The following is a 22,975-nucleotide window of genomic DNA, read 5'->3' on the forward strand; positions in this document are numbered from 1 at the left end:
CAGTTCTGTCGGGTGGGGTGGGGAGACTTTACAGAGATTAATCCTCTGGAGCAGAGAGTATAGAGCACATGGAGGAAGGAGAGTGTTGTTTTATGGAAGAAGTGGCTGCCAAAAAGCTTTGTCCTTTTCCTTGAACCGAAACAAGACCTTTTGTCACCCCAGAAATGTCTTCACCAGATCCATTCTCCCATAGCCTTTCCTCCTTAGACTTAAAAAAATCAAGTTCAGGCTCAGTTAAAAATTCAGTTAACTGGCCAGTTAATTTAGTCTACTGGTACCAAAATTTAAGGAACATCATAGAAAAAGCAGTAAATCCAATGAGAAACCTAGTCATAGTAACAGACATCATACTACCACAGCCAATACTCCTGAGAGCTGTCTGGTTCCACTGCTGTGGGGGGAGGGAGGTTAGCGTCTCTTCTCTTGGAGTGAGATTTTTTGATTTGTCTGGTATCTTCTCTTTTTGAGTAGCCACTGGTCTAATTTATTTTGGTAGCAACTTATTTCTAGAAGGCCAAGAAAACCAACCCTCTCTTCAGAGATTGTTTTGTCCTAATAAAAACTTGGAATTTGTAACTTTTATACAGCCATGTGGTCCAGATTCCAGGAAGCCAGGCTCACCAGACACTTCTATTAAAGTCCAAACCTCTCTCAATCTGGTTTCAGTTGCTACAACTACTAGCAGAATTCCCAACAGAGTAGAAAATGGGATAGAGGGCAGAAAGGTTGCAATGTGCCAAGTCCTAGATGTTGTCAGAGAGATATTCATGAGTGAAGAATTATTGCAAAGCCACAGATTCCACATGTATGTCTATGCTAACAGTTTATTGACTTTAGAAAAACTGGTTGGGCTGGAAATACTGTACATGATTACTTAGCAATATAGTACTTGTAAAGATACAATCACAGAGGAATTGCTTGGTTTATCCATTCATATAGGTAAGATGGAAAACAAATAGCTGATAGTCCATTTTTGTTTCACTTACCTATTTTTGAGGTAACCACGGTTTGGTATAGAATATTGAGATAACTTAGTGTTTTGCTCCCCCTTGGCAGTAACTCACCATTCTCAGACTTTTAGAAGGAAGAATTACAGATAAGTTATCTATATAATGCCAATACATATTTGGGACCATACAGGAAACTGACTGATTTGTTTTTCCTTATCTCGTTGAGGGCATCATGTTGACAAGCATTTGGTCTACGTCGATCCTGACCTGAGCACTCACTAGCTGTGTATTCCAAGACCAGCCACGTAATCTTTCTGAGCCATAGATTCCTCATCTGTAAGATGAGCAGGGTGATGTTCATACCACATTAGGAAGATCAAATGATCAAGTCTGTTGTCATGCTTTTTAAAAGTTTGTAGCACCTGTATGAATAGTAGTTTATTGTTCTTGCTATAAATTTAGGGATATGTCTATTCCAACTTATCTGATGGAAATGGTGATAATGGGGTTTATTAGCTATCTCTCTGTACCTTGGACTTTGGTCTTTAGACATGTGGAAAATGATGCTACGTAATTCAATTCTTCAAAAATTATCTGATTTCCTAATTAAGTGCCGTGGGACACATGGAGATGAGTAAATACAGCCCTTGTGTTCTTTGGGCCTAACAGAGTAAGATAGATGGATGGATGGATGGATGGATGGATGGATGGATGGATGGATGGATGGATGATGGATGGATGGATGTAGAGGTAGAGATAGAGTGGGAATGCCTTCTCTTAGATTGATTTTGCAGATGAGTAGCCTTTACAAATAAAACTATGCTTTACATTGCTTCTAATGACAAGGAACATGGCTGTGAGATTGGAAAGTGAGAGGTTCACCAAGAGGAATGGATTTATCAACAGCCATGCTTGACTAAGTACTTGCTATGTAATTTTCCTCATGAGGATTTGGTACAAGAGTTCTTAAAACTTTACTGAGGGCAAATAGAAGATGATTCTCTAGCTGTGGATAGGCTCTTTCCCACTTTGTGTTGTGGTTAGTGAGGACAGCATTATTGAATCTTCGATGTAAAAACGGAAATCATTTAAAAGACCAGAGAGTTTCTTGTGAGTTTTTCCTTATGAGTTTCTCCTGGGATGCTCTAAAAAAGTAACAACAATAACAAAAAGGCTCATTCTTACTTTTTAGATGGTAGTGTCATTTGGCAGTACATATCTCAAGGCATGCCTGATCCTCCTTTGAAAGCACAGACCTCACTTTAAAAAAAAAAAGGCCCATTTCTTTAAAAAACAAAAATAAAATAAAAATCTCCAATAGAATTAAGCTTGGTTAAAACACCAAGAATAAAATATCCTGTGTTTGTTAAAGCATCAAAAGGTATTTTTATGACCAAAAAATGTCAAACAAGACAAGATTTAGATTTCTGTTCTTCATCAAGACCCAGCACTTTGATTAACTCCACCTGGAGAAGAGAAGGCTTATGCAGATGCCGAGCTGACCCCAATGAGACATTGTCACAAAATACGATTTTAGGTTCTGCAGATGAAGTTTCAGTGAATTATCTCCCATTTGTGCTAACAACCATGACAAACGGTGAGAAAAAAAAATCAAAACGGTAATCTTTGACTTAGGGATCTTTGGGATGTTTTTTCTAAATGGAATAATACCTACCCTTAGAATTTGGGATACTCCAAAATAAAATGTTTGCATTTAAGAAAGAAAATGGTAGAAAAGACCATGAAGAAAAATTATGAGAAATTTAAACATTTGTTTCTTATAGGAACTTTTAAAACTGCAATGGTGATTTCTAGAGAGGGAATAAAGTTGGGAGTAGAGAGAGTGAGTAAACAAGCAAACCGTGGTGAATGAGTGGACAAACAAAAATATAGCTGCTTGTAAATACTTAGGTGTGTCTCCTCCCCTCCCCCTTCCATGAACAAATCAGGGATTACCCCGTTGGTGAAGAACACTGAAATAATTACATAAAATATTACACTGAGAGGACTCTCAGAGATCACCAAATGTTTGTAAGTTTTTTTTCATTTGAAGAAAACTTTTCTTCAAATGAAATATTGCATGTAAGCTACACATGTACATATATATGGAACAGATCAAACTGGAGCTTCTCTAGTTGAAACAGGGACTATGAACCCCACCCCACCCCCAACTCAGATTATCTTCACCTCTACAGAGAGCAGGACACCAGAACATACAGTTTGAAAACCATGCATCTCCTCGTTTTATTCATGTGACATCATGACAATTAGAGCCCAGAGAGGTGAAGTGATGTGCCCAAGATCATACAGTAAGCATCCACTGTCCAATCAAGTTGACACATTCAATGAACTATCAGAGCGTTTGAGGAAAGAAGAAAGTCCTCAGCAGGGGAGCCCTGAAACCTTCTCACTACAGAGACCATTCTTGGACCCAAAATGACTATGGATGAGACCAGTCTGATGATGCCTAGACTTGACTTTAATGTTCCTCTTGAATGAAGCCGTTATCTACATGGGAAGAAACATGGTTTTTGAACACTACACCTGTTAAGGATGAAAAGGTATTCTGGAGCATTTTTATGTTATTTTGGTTAATAACAAAGTTGGGGAGATGAGGAGAGGCAAATTTGTGATAATTTGGCAAAAGAAACATCATGCTGTTGGCAGCTTCTTTTCTTGGCTTCAATGGCATAATAAGAGGATATCAGTTTCAGGCTTTCATCTGGAAATAAGGTTCCAGGGCATGGAGACGACTCAAAGGCTATTTTTTCTTTAAAACGGTTAAAGGATATTAATGGAGATTGTTTCTCATAAGAAGCTGCTTTAGAATATAGGAACGTAGAGTCTATCTTCCTGCAATATTTGGCAACAAATGTAAGGCAGGAGTATTTAATGGTCATTTTTAAAAGGATATTTGCTGTCCTAGTTAGTCTAAGTTGGCTTCTTATGCACATGATTTGGCAAAGACGTGTAATTCACTCATTTTCCTAACCTGCTTCAAGCAATCATAGTTTTCCGTTGACATAGAATTTTTCCAACCCAGGATAAGTCTCAGTCTAACAGAGAATCAGTAAGCCAGAATGGCAGCCAAATTAAAATACTATCCCTTTAATGTTATATTACAATGTATATTTAGACAAGGATTCTCCCCACTTCGCAAACATCAGGTTTTTGGCATAATTCATCCCTAAGTCACCTGTCAAGAATTTGTGGCAGGCAAATTTACCTCAAAACCAGCTTAAACATATAAAACAGAAACTATAAAATTAATTAAAAAGCCAACCTATTATTTTAAAAAAAAAAACAACACAGTAAGTGTTTGGTTCTAAACTTGATTTTAAGTGAAAAACCTGAATATGAAATTGTCTGTCAGCATTATCCTGCCTCCCTCCTCCCTTTTCCTGACCCCTCCAGTATATTCACAAAGGAAGCGGCATGTTTGCGCTGGATTGGGTGATTTGTGGAACAAATCTGAGTTATAGAATGTTATGGGCTTTTGGAAGAAGAAAGGTGCTGTCAGAATAGAAGATGTTGTTCTTAATGTTTTCCATGGCACTTGTATATTAGTCCACAGTTTGTGACCATGTTTCATAGTTGGCTGACTGTTCTCTCCTTCCCCCAATCCCTGCCCTCTTATTAAACAAAACACTTGTATGTTCTGGGAAGTGTTGGCAACTCACCCATGTCACTGTCACCCAGGCAGTGCTGTGATGTGGCTAAAAAAAAAAAAAAGTCCCAAGGCTGGAACTTTAGAGCAACGCTGGCCACTGTGGGATGTGTGCAGTGGGCTCTGTACAAGTCCCATGCCAGACGGTGGTGTGGGCCCAGGGCAGCAAGGGACAGCCGCTGGGAAGAGGAGTATGCTGCAGCTTCACCACACCTCAGTCTGCCCTTCATCCTCACTTTTCGCTGAAATTGCTCTGGACGAGAGCACCTGTTTATTGTTAAACCCATGGTCACATTTCCAGTGCTCTCTCCATAGCATCTGAGTGTTAATCTCTTTGTATTTCATAAAACATTCTCATCCTTTGTCTTCTTTAATAACCCTCTTTCCCAATTTTGTTTCTTTCTCTGATGCCTCGTTCTTGGTCTCTTGTTCCTTGTCCTTTTCCTGCCTCTTCCATGTTGATATGTCCCAGGGTTACATTCTTAACCCTCTTCTCTTTTAATTCTACACACTCCTCTGGATTGCCTCATGTCTTCTTAAGGCTTCAGCTCTCATTTACAATGCAGAAAACACTTAAGGGCTAAATTTCCAGCCCAGACCTCTCTTCTGAACTCCAGACATATTTAGTCAACTGCTTGCACAATCCCACCATCTGTTCCAATTAGTAGAGCTGCATAGCAAGTCATCCCAAACCTTAGTGACATAAGACAACCATTGGTTGGGGCAGGAAATCAGGGCACAACAAAGACAGTTGTTTCTGCTGAGTGATATCTGGGGTCTCAGCTGGGAAGACTGAAAGACTGGAGTGATTTAACAGCTGGAGGCTGGAAGGATCTGGAAATATCTCCACTCACATGTCTAATGGTTGATGTCTGTGATTATGTCACATGTCTGTTGGCTGGGAGCTCATCAGGGACTGTCAGCCAGAATACCTACAAATGGCTTCTCCATGTGGCCTAGACTTCCTCACAGCATGGTGACTTCAGCGTCATTGGACTTCTCACATGGCAGCTCAAGGCTCCAAAGATGAATATCCCAGCTAACAATGCAGAAGCCACCATCATCTTTTATGAGCTAGTCACAGAAAACACTCAGTGTCAATTCCACCACTTTATATTGGTAACAAGTAAGTTGTAAGCCTACCCATATTCAAGGGGAGAAGGTTAGACTCTATTTGGTGATGTGGGGAGCGAGGCAAGGCTGTAGAAGAGCATGTAGGACAGGAGATGTTGTTGTAGCCGTCTTTGGAAAGTACAGTTTGTCACATCACACCTCCACTCCCATCCTCACATGATGTTCCATCTATCTGGATGTAGCACAGTGCCACATGCACTCTCTTTCCTCCACGCTTTTGCATATACCATTCCCTCTGACTAGAGCATCTTTTCCTGCCTGTTAGCTCCCTGCCACTACCCGATTTTTTAATCTAACTTCTATTTGTCCTCATCTCAGGCACTTTATTCAGATCCAAGCTTACCCTTAGGAGAGATACCGTGTCCACCACCTCATCTTGCTTTCCTCCCTGTTGGCTGCGCTCACTCACCCAACAATTGGGTGTGGGGGAGGGTCATCCCATACCTGAGTTCTGAGTCAATTTACCTGAGTTCAATGTCTGATTCTGTCTTTTGCTGATTGTGCAAACTTGAGCAATTTGTTTAACTTCATAAAGCTTTAGTTTCCATAACTAAAAATAAGGAAAGTGTTTTATTACCTTATTGGGGTGACGGTTAAATGGGATATGCAAAGATATTGGTGTAAAGGTGTTTTAGTAAAAGCTAGTTAATGAGCATGATCCTGAAAATAATTCTATGAGTTAAAGTTTAATTTTAAGAACTGGTGTCATAACGCAAACATTTCCCCTCTAGCTGTAAGGAGCTACATTGCTCAAAAAAAGATGAAAAGAAAAAATAACCTTCTTGAACTACATCTACTATAAAGCCATCCACAGTCTATATCTCTATACTTTCTTACTGTAATGATTATAATTTATGTACATTCAGTATTTATTTATTTATTTATTTATTTATTTATTTATTTATTGGTAGTTTTTTTTAATTAAAATTTATTGTGGTGACAATGGTTAGTAAAATTATATAGGGTTCAAGTGTACAGTTCTGTAATACATCATCTATATGTTACATTGTTTCCACCACCCAGTCAGTTCTGCTTCCATCACCATATATTTGACCCCCTTACTTGACCCCTCTTCTACTACTACCCCTCCCCCCTTACCCTCTGGAAACCACTAAACTATTGTCTGTGTCTATGCGTTTTTGTTTCTTTATTTGTTTGCCTTGCTCCTTTGTTGCTTTCAATTTTATATCCCTCATATCAGTGAAGTCAGATGGTTCTCGACTTTCTCTGTCTGGCTTATTTCGCTTAGCAAAATAATTTCAAGATCCATCCATGTTGTCGCAAATGGCACTATTTCATCTTTTCTTAGGGCAGAGTAGTATTCCATTGTGCATGTATGCCCATCTTCTTTAACCAATCATCTATCAAAGGACACTTTGGTTGTTTCCATGTCTTAGCCACCGTAAATAAAGCTGCAATGAACATCAGAGCATATATTTTTATGGATAAATATTTTCCATAAATTCCATAAATCCACCTTTCCAGGAGGATTGCTGAGTCATATGGTAATTCTATTCTTAATTTTTTGAGGAATCTCCACACTGCCTTCCATAGTGGCTGCACCACGTTCCCACCAACGGTGTATGAGGGTTCCTTTTTCTCCACAGCCTCTCCAATACTTGTTGTACAACATTTGCATAAAATAGTTTATATTTAGTATAGCTCATTATTTCTCTCTAAGCATATGGTTTTACTCCTACTGATGTGAGAAAAAAAATCTGCTTTCAAAAAGACATTTGCCCCAGTTGTCTCTTCTATGAACGGCACCTCTCTTTCTACTTGCACCATTGGTCCAAGAAGAGTAGCTAATTCAGCATAATTACATATGTTTTCTCTCCTTGGCTCCATTAACCACTGTGCTTGGCACTCACCATGCATGGTTTTGGTCTGCTTTGAGGATTGAATGAATATACGGTTCCCCAACACTGTCCTTGGGTAGGAAACAGGCCCTACTGAAATAATTACAGTGAAAGAAGCATGATTTATGGTGATTTTGAGGTGGTATCCTGAGTTTTGTGGTGGTTTCTTTGTTTTGTTTCTTTTCATTGAATTTTTCTAACATGCCAGGAAGTTACTATTTTGCACAATTTGTGTGGACAGGTTGTTTGTTTAATGCATCACTGCCAAGGAAGAGAAGCTTTCACTGTTGCTTAAATGCCACATGTAAAATGGGCCAAAATTCCAGCTTGATACCTGTTTGAGCAGAGTATATAAAATAAATAAAAGCAATTGAGACGACGTCATAGGGAGATAGATATTGGCTATGTATACAGCCATTCAAAGAATGGAACGAGTCACCTGCCCTAAGGAGGCAATGAGCTCTCTGTGTGGGCTTTTTCAATCACTGGTCAATTGGCAAATTGTGAGGAAGATTCAAAAATCAATGAACAGTTGGATTAAAACACTTTATTCTTCCAAGATTTTGTAATAAAATGCCCAAGAAGATATATTCTACTACAATTGTTGGACAGCACCTTCAAGCCACATAGTATGGGCTCTAGAGGAGAACAGACCTTGAAAAGCCATCTCTGTGGATGAAAAATTTAGTGTTCTCCATTTAGTGTGAAGGTGAGTAATGTAAGTGTGACTGGGCCACAAAGAAAAAGACAACCCAGAAAAATGACATATTCTACAGCTTCTTGAATCTTCACCAATACATAGAGAGATCCTGTATGTTAGAATTCTCTTGATCTTTGCTTTCAAATTCAAAATCAGGTTTGTCTCCATCACCAATTGTGTATGTTTGTCCTCAGTCACATCCCTTCAGTATTCAGCCTGGGGATGTTGTTTACAGGTTAACAGAAGGGGGATAGCAGGCCAACAAGGAAGTTAGAAAACCTGGTGGAACAAATACAGAGACATCACGACTTCATCCACATTCTTGTAGGAAAAAGTGTTGGGTGATCTAGGCTGGGACTCTGTGTGCCTCTTAGTGTTACAGAGTCACCTGGTAGAAGAAACTGGCTTCATTCCTTCAAGCTACAACCCACCTCTATGCCTAGATATCACCTTAAGAATTTAAACAGTGTTTAAAGTGAGAATATAGTCACAGGGACTTCAAAGCTAAAGAGGAAGTAATAAAACATTTGATTTAATCATTTTATTTTATAGTTTGCAGTTTAAATGTCACTTTTTCAAACAACCTTTTCTAGACTTCTGGAATACATTAGATCTCTAATTATATGCTCCATGACACACTGTGCTTTTACTTAATAGTCCTTAATATGATTATAATGAAAAGTGCATTATATAATAATTTTTTTTAATTAAATGTATTGAGGTGACAATTGTTAGTAAAATTACATAGATTTCAGGTGTACAATTCTGTATTACATCATCTATAAATCCCATTGTGTGTTCATCACCCAGAGTCAGTTCTCCTTCCATCACCATATATTCGATCCCCCTTACCCTCATCTCCCAATAATAATTTGTACAATATCTCTATCCCCAATAATAATATTTATGTCCCAAAAGGGAAGGGATTATTTATGCCTCTTTGCTAGTACATGTGTCCCAAATCCACACCAGAGTGCTTGAAAGTTAGTAGATGCTGAATATTTCTTCAATTAGTTGAATGAAAGCTGAGCTCAGCTAAATTGAGAAAAAAAATTAAGTGAATGTCATAGCCCCAAAACACACCTTATTCCCAACACTGAGCTCAGGGTTGTAGTTTGAGTGCAGAGAGATAAAATGAAGAAGAATTAAGAAAGGTTATCTGTTGCCTCAGGTTTTCCAAATGTCCAAGAAATAACACAGTATGCACATTTCATCTCATGTCAGGATGTGTACTATATACCCAACCTCAGTTATTCAATAAATATTTCTTGAGTGCCTAGTAGAGTCAGACACTGAGTTAAATGCTGGAGATACAAATAGTGAGAAAAAAATTAGTGAGCATTCTAAACCTGTTTCTGCCATAGATTCGTGCTCTTGTGGTTCATCTGTCTAGAACACTGCTCCCAGGTGTTCACATGTTTGTGTCTTTCCCTCTTTTACATCATGGCTTAAGTGTCCCCTCTTCACATAAAATGTTCCTAACTACTCCCTAGTCACTATCTATCCAACAATCCTATTGTATGTTCTCTATAGATGTAACACTTTCAAATTTGCCCTTATTGTTTATTTGATTATATTGTAGTTTATCCCTCCCACACACATATTCTCATATACCCAAACTAGACTGTAAGCTCCATGAAATCAATGACCCTGCATCTTGGTTCCCTAAACCTTCAGTGCCTATGTTAGCATTTGTTCTTCCATGAATATGTGTTGAATGCAATCGTTGCCTACATCACGTGATTGTGGTCTAGAATGTGATCTGTGGCTGAAGCACATTAAGAGTGAAAAGCAACCTAAGAGCCTACGAATATCCCTACAGAAATTCCTCTAACTTTTATCAGCTTCAATGTTTTCCTTTGAAATCAGTTTGCTATATGTTCCTATTGCCTTTGACACAGGATAATTTTTTAAATTTAGTAACAATGATGCTCACTTTCACCAGTTCTATTCAACACAGTATGGGAAGTTCCAGCCAAAGCAAATTATACAAAAAATAAGTCATCCAAGTAGAAAGGAAGAAGTAAAATGATCTCTGTTTGCAAACAACATGATCTTATATGTAGAAAACCCAAAATGTTACACACACACACACACACACACACACACACACACACACACACTGTTACAATAAACAAATTCAGCAAAGTTGCAGGATATCAATATACAAAATCAATATACAAAAATCAGTTGCATTTCTATATATTAACAATGAACAATGCAAAAAAAGAAACAATTGCATTTACAATAGCACCAAAAAGAATAAAATACCTAAGAATAAATTTGATAAAGGAAGCAAAAAACTTATATTGTGAAAATTACAAAACATTGCTGAAAGAAATTAAGGAAGACACAAACAAATGCAAAGACAACCTGTATTCATGGACTGGAAAACCTAATATTGTTAAGATGTCAACATCACCCAAAGAAATCTACAGGTGTAATGCGATCTCTATCAAAATCCCACCAGCATTTTTTGCACAAATACAAAAATCCATCCTAAAATTCATGCTAAATCTCAAGGGACTCTGAATACCCAAAACAATCTTAAAGAAGAAGACTGAAGTCAAACGTCTCACACTTACTGCTTTCAAAATTTATTATAAAGCTACAGAAATAAAAACAGTGTAGTATGGCATAAGGCATACATGTAAGCCAATGAAATAAAATAGAGAGCCCAGAAATAAACAGTCATTTATATGGCCAAATAATTTTCAACAAGAATAGCAAGACCATTCAAATGCAGAAAGGACAGTCTCTTCTTTAAATGGCTTTGGGAAAACTGCAAAAAATAAATTAAATTAGACCTTACTTTACAACATATACAAAAATTAATAAAAAATTGATCATACACCTAAACCTAAGAACTAAAACTTAAATCCTCTAGAAAATATGGTGGGAAATCTTCATGACATTAGATTTGGCAATGATTTCTTGGCTATGACAACAAAAGAAAAAAATACATAATCTGGATTACACCAAAATTAACAACTTCTGTGCATCAAAGGACATAATCAACAGAGTGAAAAGTCATCTTCTACAGAATGGGATAACATATTTGCAAATCATATATCTGGTATGGGTTAATATCCAGAATATAAAAAGAACTTCTACAGCTCAAGATAAAAATTTTAAAAAATAACCAGATTGAAAAATGGGCAGAGGATTTGAGTAGATATTTCTCCAAATATGATACACAAATGTCCAATAAGCATATGGAAAGATGCTTAACATCTCTAATCATTAGGGAAATACGATCAATACCACAATGAGATACCATCTCATACTCACTAGGATGACTACTTTCAAAAAAACAGAAAATAAGTATTGGTGAGAATATAGAGAAGCTGGAACCCTTGTTCACTGCTGCTGGGAATGCAAAATGGTGGAGCCACTATGGAAAACAGTATGGCAGCTCCTCAAAAAATTAAAAACAGAATTTCTATATAATCCAGCACTTCCACTTCTGTGTATATATTCAAAAGAGTTACAAACAAGGTCCTTAAGAGACCTACATTCGCTCACATAAACCCATGTTCGTAGCAGCATTATTCACAATAGCCAAGAGGTGGAAGCGACCCGAGTGTCCATTGAGAGACGAATGGATAAACAAAATGTGGTATGTGTGTACAATGAAATATTATTCAGCCTTGTAAAGGAGGGAAATTCTGACACATGCTACAACGTGGATGATACTTGAGGCTATTATGCTGAGTGAAATAAGCCAGTCATAAAAAAAAATCATATGATTCCATAAATATCATAGAAAATATCATTTGTACTTATATGAGGTACTTATGGTAGTCAAATTCATGGAGATGAAAAGTAGAATGGTGTTTGCCAGAGGCTGAAGAGAGGGGAAAACAGGGAGTTGTTATTTAATGGGTATAGAGTTTCAGTTTGGCAAGATGAGAAAAAGTTTTGGAGACTGGCTGTCCGTAATGTGAATATGTTTAACCTTATTGAACTGTATACTTAAAAATTGTTAAGATGGTAAGTTTTACATTATATATATTTTACCACAATTAAAAATTTTTAATTAAAAGAATATACTAGCCTCTTGATTCATGAGGAAGAAAAGAGTCTACATAGCAAATAATTTACAAAGTCTGGTAACTCAAGCTTATAAAAGATGAGGCATTCTGTAAAATGTTGTGGCCTTTTTCCGGTGAGAAACACTTCTAGGGATAGACTATTTTCCACTTAAATTACAAGTTTGCCAGCACTTCAGCAGCTACAGAAGACTTCTGAACATTTCTGCAAGCAAACCTCTGCATTTGCAATAATTTTGGTTGGTAAAGGGGAACACACGCAAAGGCTTACAAAACAGAGCTCTACAAGTATATGCTTTCCAACCAAAGTTACCATGGAACTGAAGAGTAGCATGAGACATGAGAAAAATAAGGAAGCGAGTGCAAAAGCTCAACAAATCAAAGTAAAAATGTGACTCTTTGTATGTATGTTGTGGCCAGAGCACTGCTCTGAGAATCAGCAGACTTGAGTTTTAGTCCCACCCCTGTCACAAAAGGGCGGCCTGAGCTTGGATAAACAACTCACTGTGTCCTTTGTAAGGTGAGCAAGTGGACAGAAATCACCAAGGACCCTGCCCGCTCCTCTTCAACACCAGAAAATATGTTAGGCATCTATTTAAAGCAGAGGTGAGCCATCCTGATTGTGTATCCTTGAACTTCTAACAAAGTATCAAAGACAATTCAGTATACTGAAGTTTTCAAAGAATAGCAAGTGAAATCTGACAAAAACCCATCCACACTTGAACGCCATTGTTACTACTCATTTTAAGCTGTGTGGTTGCAAACTAAAACCTGAGGGTGTCACAAAACCAATTATCTACACACCCCATTTCAGATCCCTGCTGGGGATGATTACGTCTGCACTCTGGGATAGAGGCTTCTTCCAACTACCAACTACCGAGTGAATCACTAATGGGGTCAAGTTCTGAGGGAAACTAGTTTTTGCTTGGGCAGGTTTATCCCCAGGAACTGGGGGAGAAAAGTAAATTTAAACACATGTGGTATATTCTGCTCCCAATGTCTGCGGAATTGAACACTGTGGCAAGACTGTATTCAGCCCTGATTCTCAGCACACAGGCTTGATGTGGCACCTTCTAAGACTGTCCAAAAAGAGCTTTGTCTGCCTTCCCACCCGCTGTTCCTCTCTTACCACCATAACTTCCTTACCACATAAAAAGGCTCCAGGGAATGGCCTGAGGAAGAAAATGTGTGTTTTCCTTTTTCTTCCTGACAAAAACAAATACCGGGGGTGCCAAAAAAAAAAAAAAATGTATACACGACTTGTATTCATCTTTTGTTATTGGTATATACTGAGTATTACAATTTTAATACAGTTTTTTCCTTTCTTAAAAATGTGTCTACACTTTTTTGGCACCCTCTGTATTTATATCATGTTTTAGAGACTTCAACGCAGTTTTCACATACTTATCTCATTTAATCCTCACAAAAACTATGTGAGGCAAATGGTATTTTTATGCTTTTTTATAGACAAAGAAACTCAGACTTGTAGGGTTTTGTAGCTTGTCACAAATGACAGAGCCTGTCCATGGAGCATCCTGACTAGAGGTCATTAGTGGAAGTCGAAAACTATTGAGTCCCTGTCTTTGGTCTCTAAGAATATTGCTGCTGAGACCAATCAACAGGGTTTAGTGAATGACTATCAGACTCTATAGCAAATGGTTATTAGTTGGTATTGACATCAGAAAGAACTGAGTTTGAATAGTCGCTCCATCAGTTCCTAATCTTATAACTTGGGCCAAGTTACTTTTTTATTTATTCATTCCGCAATACTTAGCAAGCGCCCTCCATGCCAGGTTCTGTTCTAGGTTCTAGGAACACAGCAGTGAACTAAACAGGCACGGACATCATTCTCGTGGAGTTTACAACCTAGAGGAAGAGACAGCAAGTAAGAAAATGATATGAAGAAAATGATGCGGCAAAAACTGATAGAGAGTGATTCTGAGGAGGAGAGAGTTAACCTAAATGGGACAGTCAGGGGAGGCCTCTTTTAACAGATGAGATTTGACCTGCAACCTGATTGGTAAAAAAAAATGATCTAGACATTCAAGGATCTGTAGTCAAGGGAACAGAAAGTCCAGAGGCTCTCAGTCAAGATTAACTTCGGGTTCAAAACAGAAAGAAGACCCCTGAGACTGGAGCATAGTGAAGGAGGGGAAGAAAGAAGAGAAAAAGCTGGATCATATTATTGAGGGCCTATAGGTCAAGACTGGGAGGTTGAATTATTTTAATCACAATGGGAGCTTACTAAATTTTTAAGTAGGAGAAAAACATTATCTAATATATATTAACTGCTCATAATCCAACCTCTTTAAGCATCAATTTCCTCATTGGCAAAATTTTTATAATAGTAGCTACTTAATAGTTATGTTCAGAAGACTCAATTTGGCTGACAACTCAGTATATGTTAACTATTATTATTGTTGTTGTTATTATTATTATTGTTATTATTATTAAGAGTTAGGTATAGTAGATGATATAAAGAAATAAAAGACATATCCATGCATTTAAAAATTTCATTATTGCACAGTATTGACTTAGCCTTTTTGCATTTTGGCTGGCTCCTTTTGAAAATGTAATGTATTGGGGCAGCCAGATGGCTCAGTTGCTTAGAGCTCCAGCTCTTAAACACGGTTGCTGGTTCAATTCCCACATGGGATGGTGGGCTGTGCCCCCTGCAACTAAAGATTGAAAACAGCAACTGGACTTGGAGCTGAGCTGTACCCTCCACAACTAGATTGAAGGACAATGACTTGGAGCTGATGGGCCCTGGAGAAGCACACTGTTCCCCAATATTCCCCAATAAAAAAATTTAAAGAAACAATAAAATAAAAATGTACTGTATTAATAAATCTCCCATTCAAAAGAATTCCAGGTACTTGAGATATCACCTGCCTTCAAGGAGGTGAAGCATAGCTCCTCACTCCTTAAGTGTGGGCTGTGCTTAAGGACCTCCTTCCAAAGTATGGAAGAGGAGAAAGGAGAGTAACTTTAGAATGGAGAAAACTTACCTACATCACCCCAGCCGGGTGATCAAGGTTAACATCAGTGGTGATAAATCATGTTGATAGCATGTACCCTTTATACGATGTGATGAAAATGGCCACTTACTTCTGTGATCTTCCTCCCAGAACACAATACCTCCGTCTAATTATGAGAAAAACATAAGACAAATCCCAGTTGAAGAACATTCTATAACATATCTGACCAGTACTCCTCAACATTGTCAATGTCATCAAAAGCCAGGGAAGTCTGAGAAACTGTCACAGCTCAGAGGAACCTAAGGAGACATGATGACTAAATGTAATGTAGCATCCTGGCTGGGAGCCAAAAAAAAAAAAAAAAATTAAAGACATTAGTTAAAACTAAGGAATTCCCAATAAAGTATGGACTTCAATTAATGATAACATATCAATACTGATGTGTTAATTATAACAAATTCACCATACTAATCTAAGGTTTGAATAATAGGGGTGATTGGGTTTAGGTACATGAGAACTCTCTGTACTATCTTCCCAATTTTTCTGTAAATCTAAAAGGTTTCTAAAACAAAAAGTTTAAAAGAAAACACAATGTAGTATCTCCATCTACACAAATTTTCGTGACTTAACTCAGGTGTCCAACACACCTGGAAATATTGAAAATTATGCCATTTGAATATAATATCATAAGAAGTATAATAATCAAAATATACTATATAATACTCGTAGCTTATATTAAAGTTGTAAATTGCATATAGATATACAGACTTCGTACAGACTTCAGAATGCAAAATCCACTTGCAAAATATGGAGGTATTTGTTGCTTTGTGACTCAGCCTTTTTCCATGGGAGAGGTGGAAGAGAACCTTAACTGTTTCAATAGATGTTATTATTTTGTTCCCTTCCCTCCAACTTTTTTTCCCTCTTTCCAGTTGGGTGTCCAAAGGCATCTCCAGCTAGGTCCTCCAATCCACATCCATGGCTGTGGCAGAAATTGTTACCTATTCACCAAACCATTTCCTCATTTTCCTGGGCTCACAGCTGGATTGCCTTTCCCAGGTGCCCTAGGCCACTTAGCCGTAGCCCACAGACCAAATGTGACTAAATGTGACCAGAGGTGATTTGTACTACTCGCTGGCCAGGCTAGCCCATAAAATCCTCTTATAGAAGATCTTACATGCTATTTCCCCTTATCCTGGCTAGATGTCCAGGCCCAGGGAAATGTTGAAAACTATGGATGAAAGATTGTGAAACCTCCATTAATCTGGATCCCTGATTTTCAGAGCAGAGTCCTCAGGCTTACCGGGAACTAACTTGGACGTATTATTCTGTCTGCTACAGCAGTTAGCCTACTCTAACTAATACAATGGTGCATCTCTACAGTCTTGTTATGTCAGAAGTTTCAGCACAAATGTTTGTGACCTAATTTCTGAAAATACATGGTCTTTAGTAGAAAATTTCAATAGATATTCATAAGACACTAGAGGATTCCCTCTGTAGGAAAGTCCGGTTTGATGGACTTTGCAGTATCTGTCTATCCACCGGCCTTTTAGACAGAAGCATAAAAATCACTGTGCTGCATTGCTATATCGTTGTCATTCGGGTGTCATGCGGGGTCTCTGGTCCTGCTCCCCACATAAGAACACAGGACATGGTGAGGCCAAAAAGGAACACCCACGGAGCCATAGATAGGGGAGTTATATCATTATATTCTCGCTGGCGGCTGGGTTGCAGACACAGGAAGAAGGATCCACACGATCTGCAACCTTCCTTCCACTTCTCTGCCAACCAACCCACTTGATAGCTGCAATCCACTCTTGCTAGCTCAGCCACCGTCTTCTTGCTAGCCCCCATTTTCTGCTAGCATAGCCACAGCAGTTATATTAGTGGCCAACGGCTCACTGGTTACAGCTGACGGCCAACTAGCCACAGCTGATGGCCATCCAATCACAGTTGATGGCCATTTACTACCTGAGCCAGCACCTTTCCACGTGAGGCCCAGAGCCTGGAAACTGCACTCCTGGCTCTGTCCCCACACCAGCTATCACAAATGCTGTTGGTCCAACAAAAACAAAAAATCCATATTTGGAAACTGGCCTCACCTCTCATCTCTTTGCACTGTCCCGTTTGAGCATGGGTTTCACCTGTGAGAGGTACTCCAGCAGCCTCCTAACTGGCTAATTATCATGAACCTGAACCCTCTAGCAGGTTTCTGTCTCATTCCTCTCTCTTCTAGAAGTTGTTAGAGCTTAGGAGTTTATGCAGGAGATTAGCTTTTCTTCAAGATAGCCTCAGTCTGGTCATGCATTTGTTTTAGTACTTCTGTTTCAAATGGGAACATACACAAAAATAAGGCAATTAGCACCCCAGAGTGCAAAATCGGTCAGCCATTTAATCAGTGAGAAAGTTCTGTTTTGTTTTGATTTTAAGCAATAAACATCTATATATTATTGTAGAGGAGAGGCTTATTTTTGTTATTTAAACTGCAGGAATAACTAAACAGTTTGATATTAAGATTCTTCAGCTACTTCTAGACTTATCTCAATACATGTAAAGGTTTTAACATGGAATAAGAATGAATTAATGGGATAATACTTCTGAAAGAAAGAGGCAACATTTAAATCTTTCAATTGGTTATTTAGCACTGTGGGGACAGAGCCCCAAAAAGCAGTTTCCAGGCTCTCAGCCTCACATAGAAAGGTGTTGGCTCAGGTAGTAAATGGCCATCAGCTGTGGCTAGTTGGTCATCAGCTGTAACCAGTGAGCCATTGGGCACTAATATAACTGCTGTGGCTATGCTAGCAGGAGAAAGATGGGGGGCTAGCAAGAAGATGGTGGCTGAGCTAACAAGAGCGGATTGCTGAAAGGCGGATGCCGCCAGAGAGAATATGGTGATATGACTCCCCTACTTATAGCTCCGTGGGTGTTCCTTTTTGGCCTCACCATATCCTGCGTTCTTGTCTGGGGAGTGGGAGCAGAGACCCCGCTTGGCACCCCGCACAACAAGCACCTTCTACATATTAAATTGTCTGTCATGCAGGGTGGCCTGCAGGGTCTCAGCTCCTACTCCCCACATAAGAACGCAGGATATGGTGAGGCCAAAAAGGAACACCCACGGAGCCATAGGTAGGGGAGTCATACCACTATAGTCTCACTGGAGGCTGGGTTCACACAACATGCGATCTGCTGTCCACTTTTCTGCCAACCAACCGACTCAACTCTCCTCGACTCCACTCCCCAGCGCAGCCATGGCAGTTATATTAGTGGCCAATTGCTAACCAGCTACAGCTGACGGCCAACTAGCCACAGCTGATGGCCATCCAATCACAGTTGATGGCCATCTACTACCTGAGCCAGCACCTTTCCACATGAGGCCGAGAGCCTGGAAACTGCTCTCTGGGGCTCTGTACCCACATTGTCTATCAAGTACTGTAATTGTTACAAAAGAATTATAAGACCTTGTCCCTGCTCTGAAAGCCCATACAATCTCATCCTGCTGATAAAGGATAATACCATTAGAGAATAATGCAAGGTACCATTTTGTAGTATTAAGTACTAAATAAATAAATAAATAAATAAATAAATAAATAAATCCCCAGAACAAGAGATGAGACTAATCTATGAAAGGCTTGTTCTACCTTCATAACACTGTGTATTTCCAGGACATTAATATTTGGTTCAGTCCATTTTTAAATGCTTTGTTAAGTTTCAAGGTTGTTTCGGGTGAACACTCTTATCTGTTATTTCAAAATGTTTCAAATCCCTCATCCCAAAAATATGTAGTAGAATTTACTAGAACTCAGCTTCTGCTGTTTTCAAGCCATTTTTGCTACTGTAGTCAGATATAGGAAGAAATATACATCTTCAGAGTCATGAGTCTGTTTGCTATAAGGCAATCATGGACACTTCGGTAAATTGAATTTTTTTCCAAATAAAGTGTTTCTTTATTATTATTAAAGCTATCTGTGATAATTATGCAGAAAAGACAAAAAAAGTAGACAAGCCAAAAAACATCCATACTTAAAATCATCTTCTATTCATATGCATATACATTTTTAAACAAGAATAGGTTAATACAGGATACCATTTTGTAAGCTGCTGTTGTCACTTAATATATCATAAATATTCTTCCTTATCAACAAACATATTTTGTGATATTTTTAATGGCTGCATAATATTTCATACTGCATGAGCCATAAGGTATCAAATTCAGTGGTTTTCACACACTTTGGACTCAGGACTCCTTCCACTCTTAAAAATTACTGAGGATTCCTAAGAGCTTTTGATTGTGTAAGTTATACCTATCAATATTTACCACATCAAAAATTAACACTGAGAAATTTTAAAGTATTTTATTAATTCCTTTAAAAATATTAGTAATTACATGTTAATATAACATTTCTATGAAAGATAACTGTATTTCCAAAACAAAACAAAAAAATTTAGTGAGAAGAGTGACACAGTTCATATTTTTGCAAATGTCTCCTAAGTCTGGCTTAAAAGAAGACAGCTGATTCCCCATATGTGCTTCTTTATTCAATCTCTTGTGATGTAACACATCAAGTAGCCTCTAGAAAACTCATAGAGAATGAGAGTAAGATGAACAAATGATGTCATAGTATTATTAAGCAGAGAATTTGACTGTTCAGATCCCATGAAAGTGTCTTAGGGACCCTCCTGAAAGAGTCTAGAGACGCCCAGGCATCCCTAAACTATGTTTTGCGAAATGCTGATCTAACCAACGCCCAATTTGTGAACATCTATTGTTTATAAACTGCATCTTGAAAATAGCACCAATTTCAAGATGTTTGGATACATTATTTAATAGGCCAACTGACGGGCTAGAATGTTGTCATTCATTACCATGCAGCAAAAATTTTCAATAACAAAAACAACCATTTGTTAATTACTTTGTACATAGTAAACCCTTCACTAAGGACTTGAGGCATTTTCTTTCTGAATTCCTATAACACTGTGAGTTAGATTATCCCATTTTTAATGAGGAAAAAGATCCAGGAAGTTTAGCAACTACCTGTGTTTCACCTTAGGCCTTCCTAATTGCAAAGTCCATGTTATCAATCACAACGATCATACTACCTCCCATGAGGCAGACAGGATAGAATGGGGGGGAGAATTCAGGTAAGTGGAGGGGGTGGTGCAAAAAATCATGATTTGTTATTATACTTAACATATCAATATCCTGATGATTTCTCAGAGCTTAACTAATTGTGAGAATTTGATTTTTCAAATAATTTTCATTTGACCTACTAGACACTTGAATCACTGAGATCAAACACAAGACATTTACAGTAAAATCGTCTATATGATCCATGTTGTTTCTGTGTAGATGTTTCTGCTACATCTTGCTTGTTTTTACTGTAACCTCTCATTATTTCTATACTTGCTATTCACACCAATGAATAAGTGCATTGGTATACTGTTGGGAATAGTAATACCACACAATAGCTCCCCTTATTGAGAGGGTCTTACGTACTGAGCCTGTATTAAAGGCTTTGTATGCATTATCTGTACTTAATCCTTACATCAGCTCTACAGAGTAGGTATTAATTATCACCATTTCAGAGAGGAAGAAACTGAGGCTTAAAGAAGAAAGAGGTTTAAGGTGGAGGAAACTAGGACTGAACCAAAGCCTGTGTCTTTAACTGCTTTCTATCACCTCCATAGAGATCGTATCCCCTCCATCATTTTATGCTCTATAGCACACAGTAAATGCCAAAGGACTGACTAACAAGGATGTGTGTGGGTATCAGCAGCATCCCTAAGCTCTGCTGTCCTCCAGCCTGAGGTCCGTGAGCCCCTCCACATAGCGGACAGCAGCTCTTACTTGGGTCCTGTGTGATTTGGTCCTATGTCCAAGATCTGGCCAGTGTCTTTTCTGATCCACAATGGTGACAAGCCATGGAGCACAGCATGCACTGTGATTACTCCTTGCTTTTAAAACAGCATCAGTCATTTCAGAAAGGTTGGATTATACAATATGTTGGAAATTCATAACATCTCTTTGCGGAGTTGACACTGACCATTGACTCAGATATCTACTATATCAGGTTCTGGCATTGGGCCTGAACCATAACCTCTCAGAGGTTTTCGGAAGGAAAACAATTTCCTGTGAAAGCATTTGAGGTGGATATGATCATAACAACCCCATGATAATTATAGAACATAAGGATGGAGTTTCTAAAATAGGTTGAAGTTTATAAAATACACTGAAACTTCTAAAATAGCCAAAAGGCTTTGGAAAAAAAGTTCTGTGTACACAAAAAAATACATACATATATATACATAACTATTCATAGTAACACATAAATAAAATGTAGTGTTCTAAAAAATATATTTATTTTAATACAAAAAAATATACACATATGTATATAGACAATGTAGCATCTTGGGCCCATTGTACCTGGGAGATCTGAACCAACATGACCTGAGCCCAAATCCACAGCCTGGGCAATGTCCAACACACCACACACACACACACACACACACACACACACACACACACACACACACCACATCCACCTAAATCCAAGCATTTTGTAAGTTTAATAACTTTACTAATGATTTGGAGATTATGAAGTTGGGTTAATTTGGCGACTCATGTCTCCAAAATCACCTCTTCCCTCCTTTTTTCTTTGTCCTTTTTCTCCCCCTGGATTAATAAGGAGGTTCTTCCATTTCATATATAGAAAATTTCCACTTATACCTGGCTGTCTCAGTTCTCACCCTCTCAAAAACAATGCTATCTTCTTACATATGTACATGCAGTCCATTGACAATGCAAGAAAAGGTTATGGCTCTCTACAACTCTGCATATTTATGGTTAGAGCTAGAAATCCAGCTCTAACTGGCTTACACACAGGAAGGAACCTGTGGGCTCATGAAATTTTAAAGTCTAAGAACATGCTAATCTCAGGCAAAGTTGGATACAGGTGCTCAACTGAATCATCAGGGCCTCTCTACATCACTCAGCTCTGTACGCCTTCTAAGGTGGGTCTGCAATAGGTGGTGGCCCTTAAGACTCCCATCTTGGGAAAGGCTATAGAGGCTTCTGATAGATCTTTATGAAGTTGATCACATAATGTTTGTTTATGCTTCATGACTAGTATAATACATTGCCTGGAACATAATGAGGACCCAATAAATATTTGCCGAATTCAATGATTTATTTAACTGATATTTATTGAATGCCTATATGTGTCAGCCTTGAGAATACAGTAGTAAACCATACAAAGTCTGCTCTCATTCAGTTTAGATTCTGCTGAAAGAGACAGGTACTAAACATGTCAGATAATTTCACATAATATACAGGGCTATGAATGAATTAAACAAGGCAATATGATAGATGGTGACTAAGGTGTGGCAGATGGCAACCTTAGACAAGGTTAGAGAAAGAGCTCTAAAGAGAAAATATTTGAGGTTAGGTCTAGATCAGGGGTGTCCAAACTGCGGCCCGCAGGCCAACTGTGGCCCGCGATCCATTGTTAATTGGCCCGCAGCAAATTCCAAATATATATTTAGTTTACTTAAATAAACCAGGTGAGGTAATACCTACTTCACCTCGAGTGAGTGGCCCGGCTGTTTGTGTATTTTACCGTATATGGCCCTTGGTGAAAA

At 38.4% G+C, this 22,975-nt stretch overlaps 1 long non-coding RNA gene across 4 annotated transcripts in view; it reads right to left on the bottom strand.

Annotated features, from left to right (window-relative positions):
* The window catches only part of LOC141572188 (uncharacterized), a 148,721-nt gene that overhangs the window by 15,685 nt on the left and 110,061 nt on the right, over window positions 1–22,975 (bottom strand). For 3 of the 4 annotated variants that reach the window (XR_012497403.2, XR_012497401.2, XR_012497404.2), the window contains 2 exons: window positions 15,371–15,506; window positions 8,141–14,228 (listed from right to left, as the gene is read on the bottom strand). This is a non-coding gene — a long non-coding RNA (uncharacterized LOC141572188). Of the gene's footprint in view, window positions 1–8,140; window positions 14,229–15,370; window positions 15,507–22,975 lie in introns of those variants that run through there. The other variant, XR_016018706.1, reaches the window with a different exon arrangement.

The sequence above is a fragment of the Rhinolophus sinicus genome, chromosome 14 (assembly GCF_057876585.1).
Source record: "Rhinolophus sinicus isolate RSI-liver-muscle chromosome 14, RSI-T2T, whole genome shotgun sequence".
Taxonomy (NCBI): domain Eukaryota; kingdom Metazoa; phylum Chordata; class Mammalia; order Chiroptera; family Rhinolophidae; genus Rhinolophus; species Rhinolophus sinicus.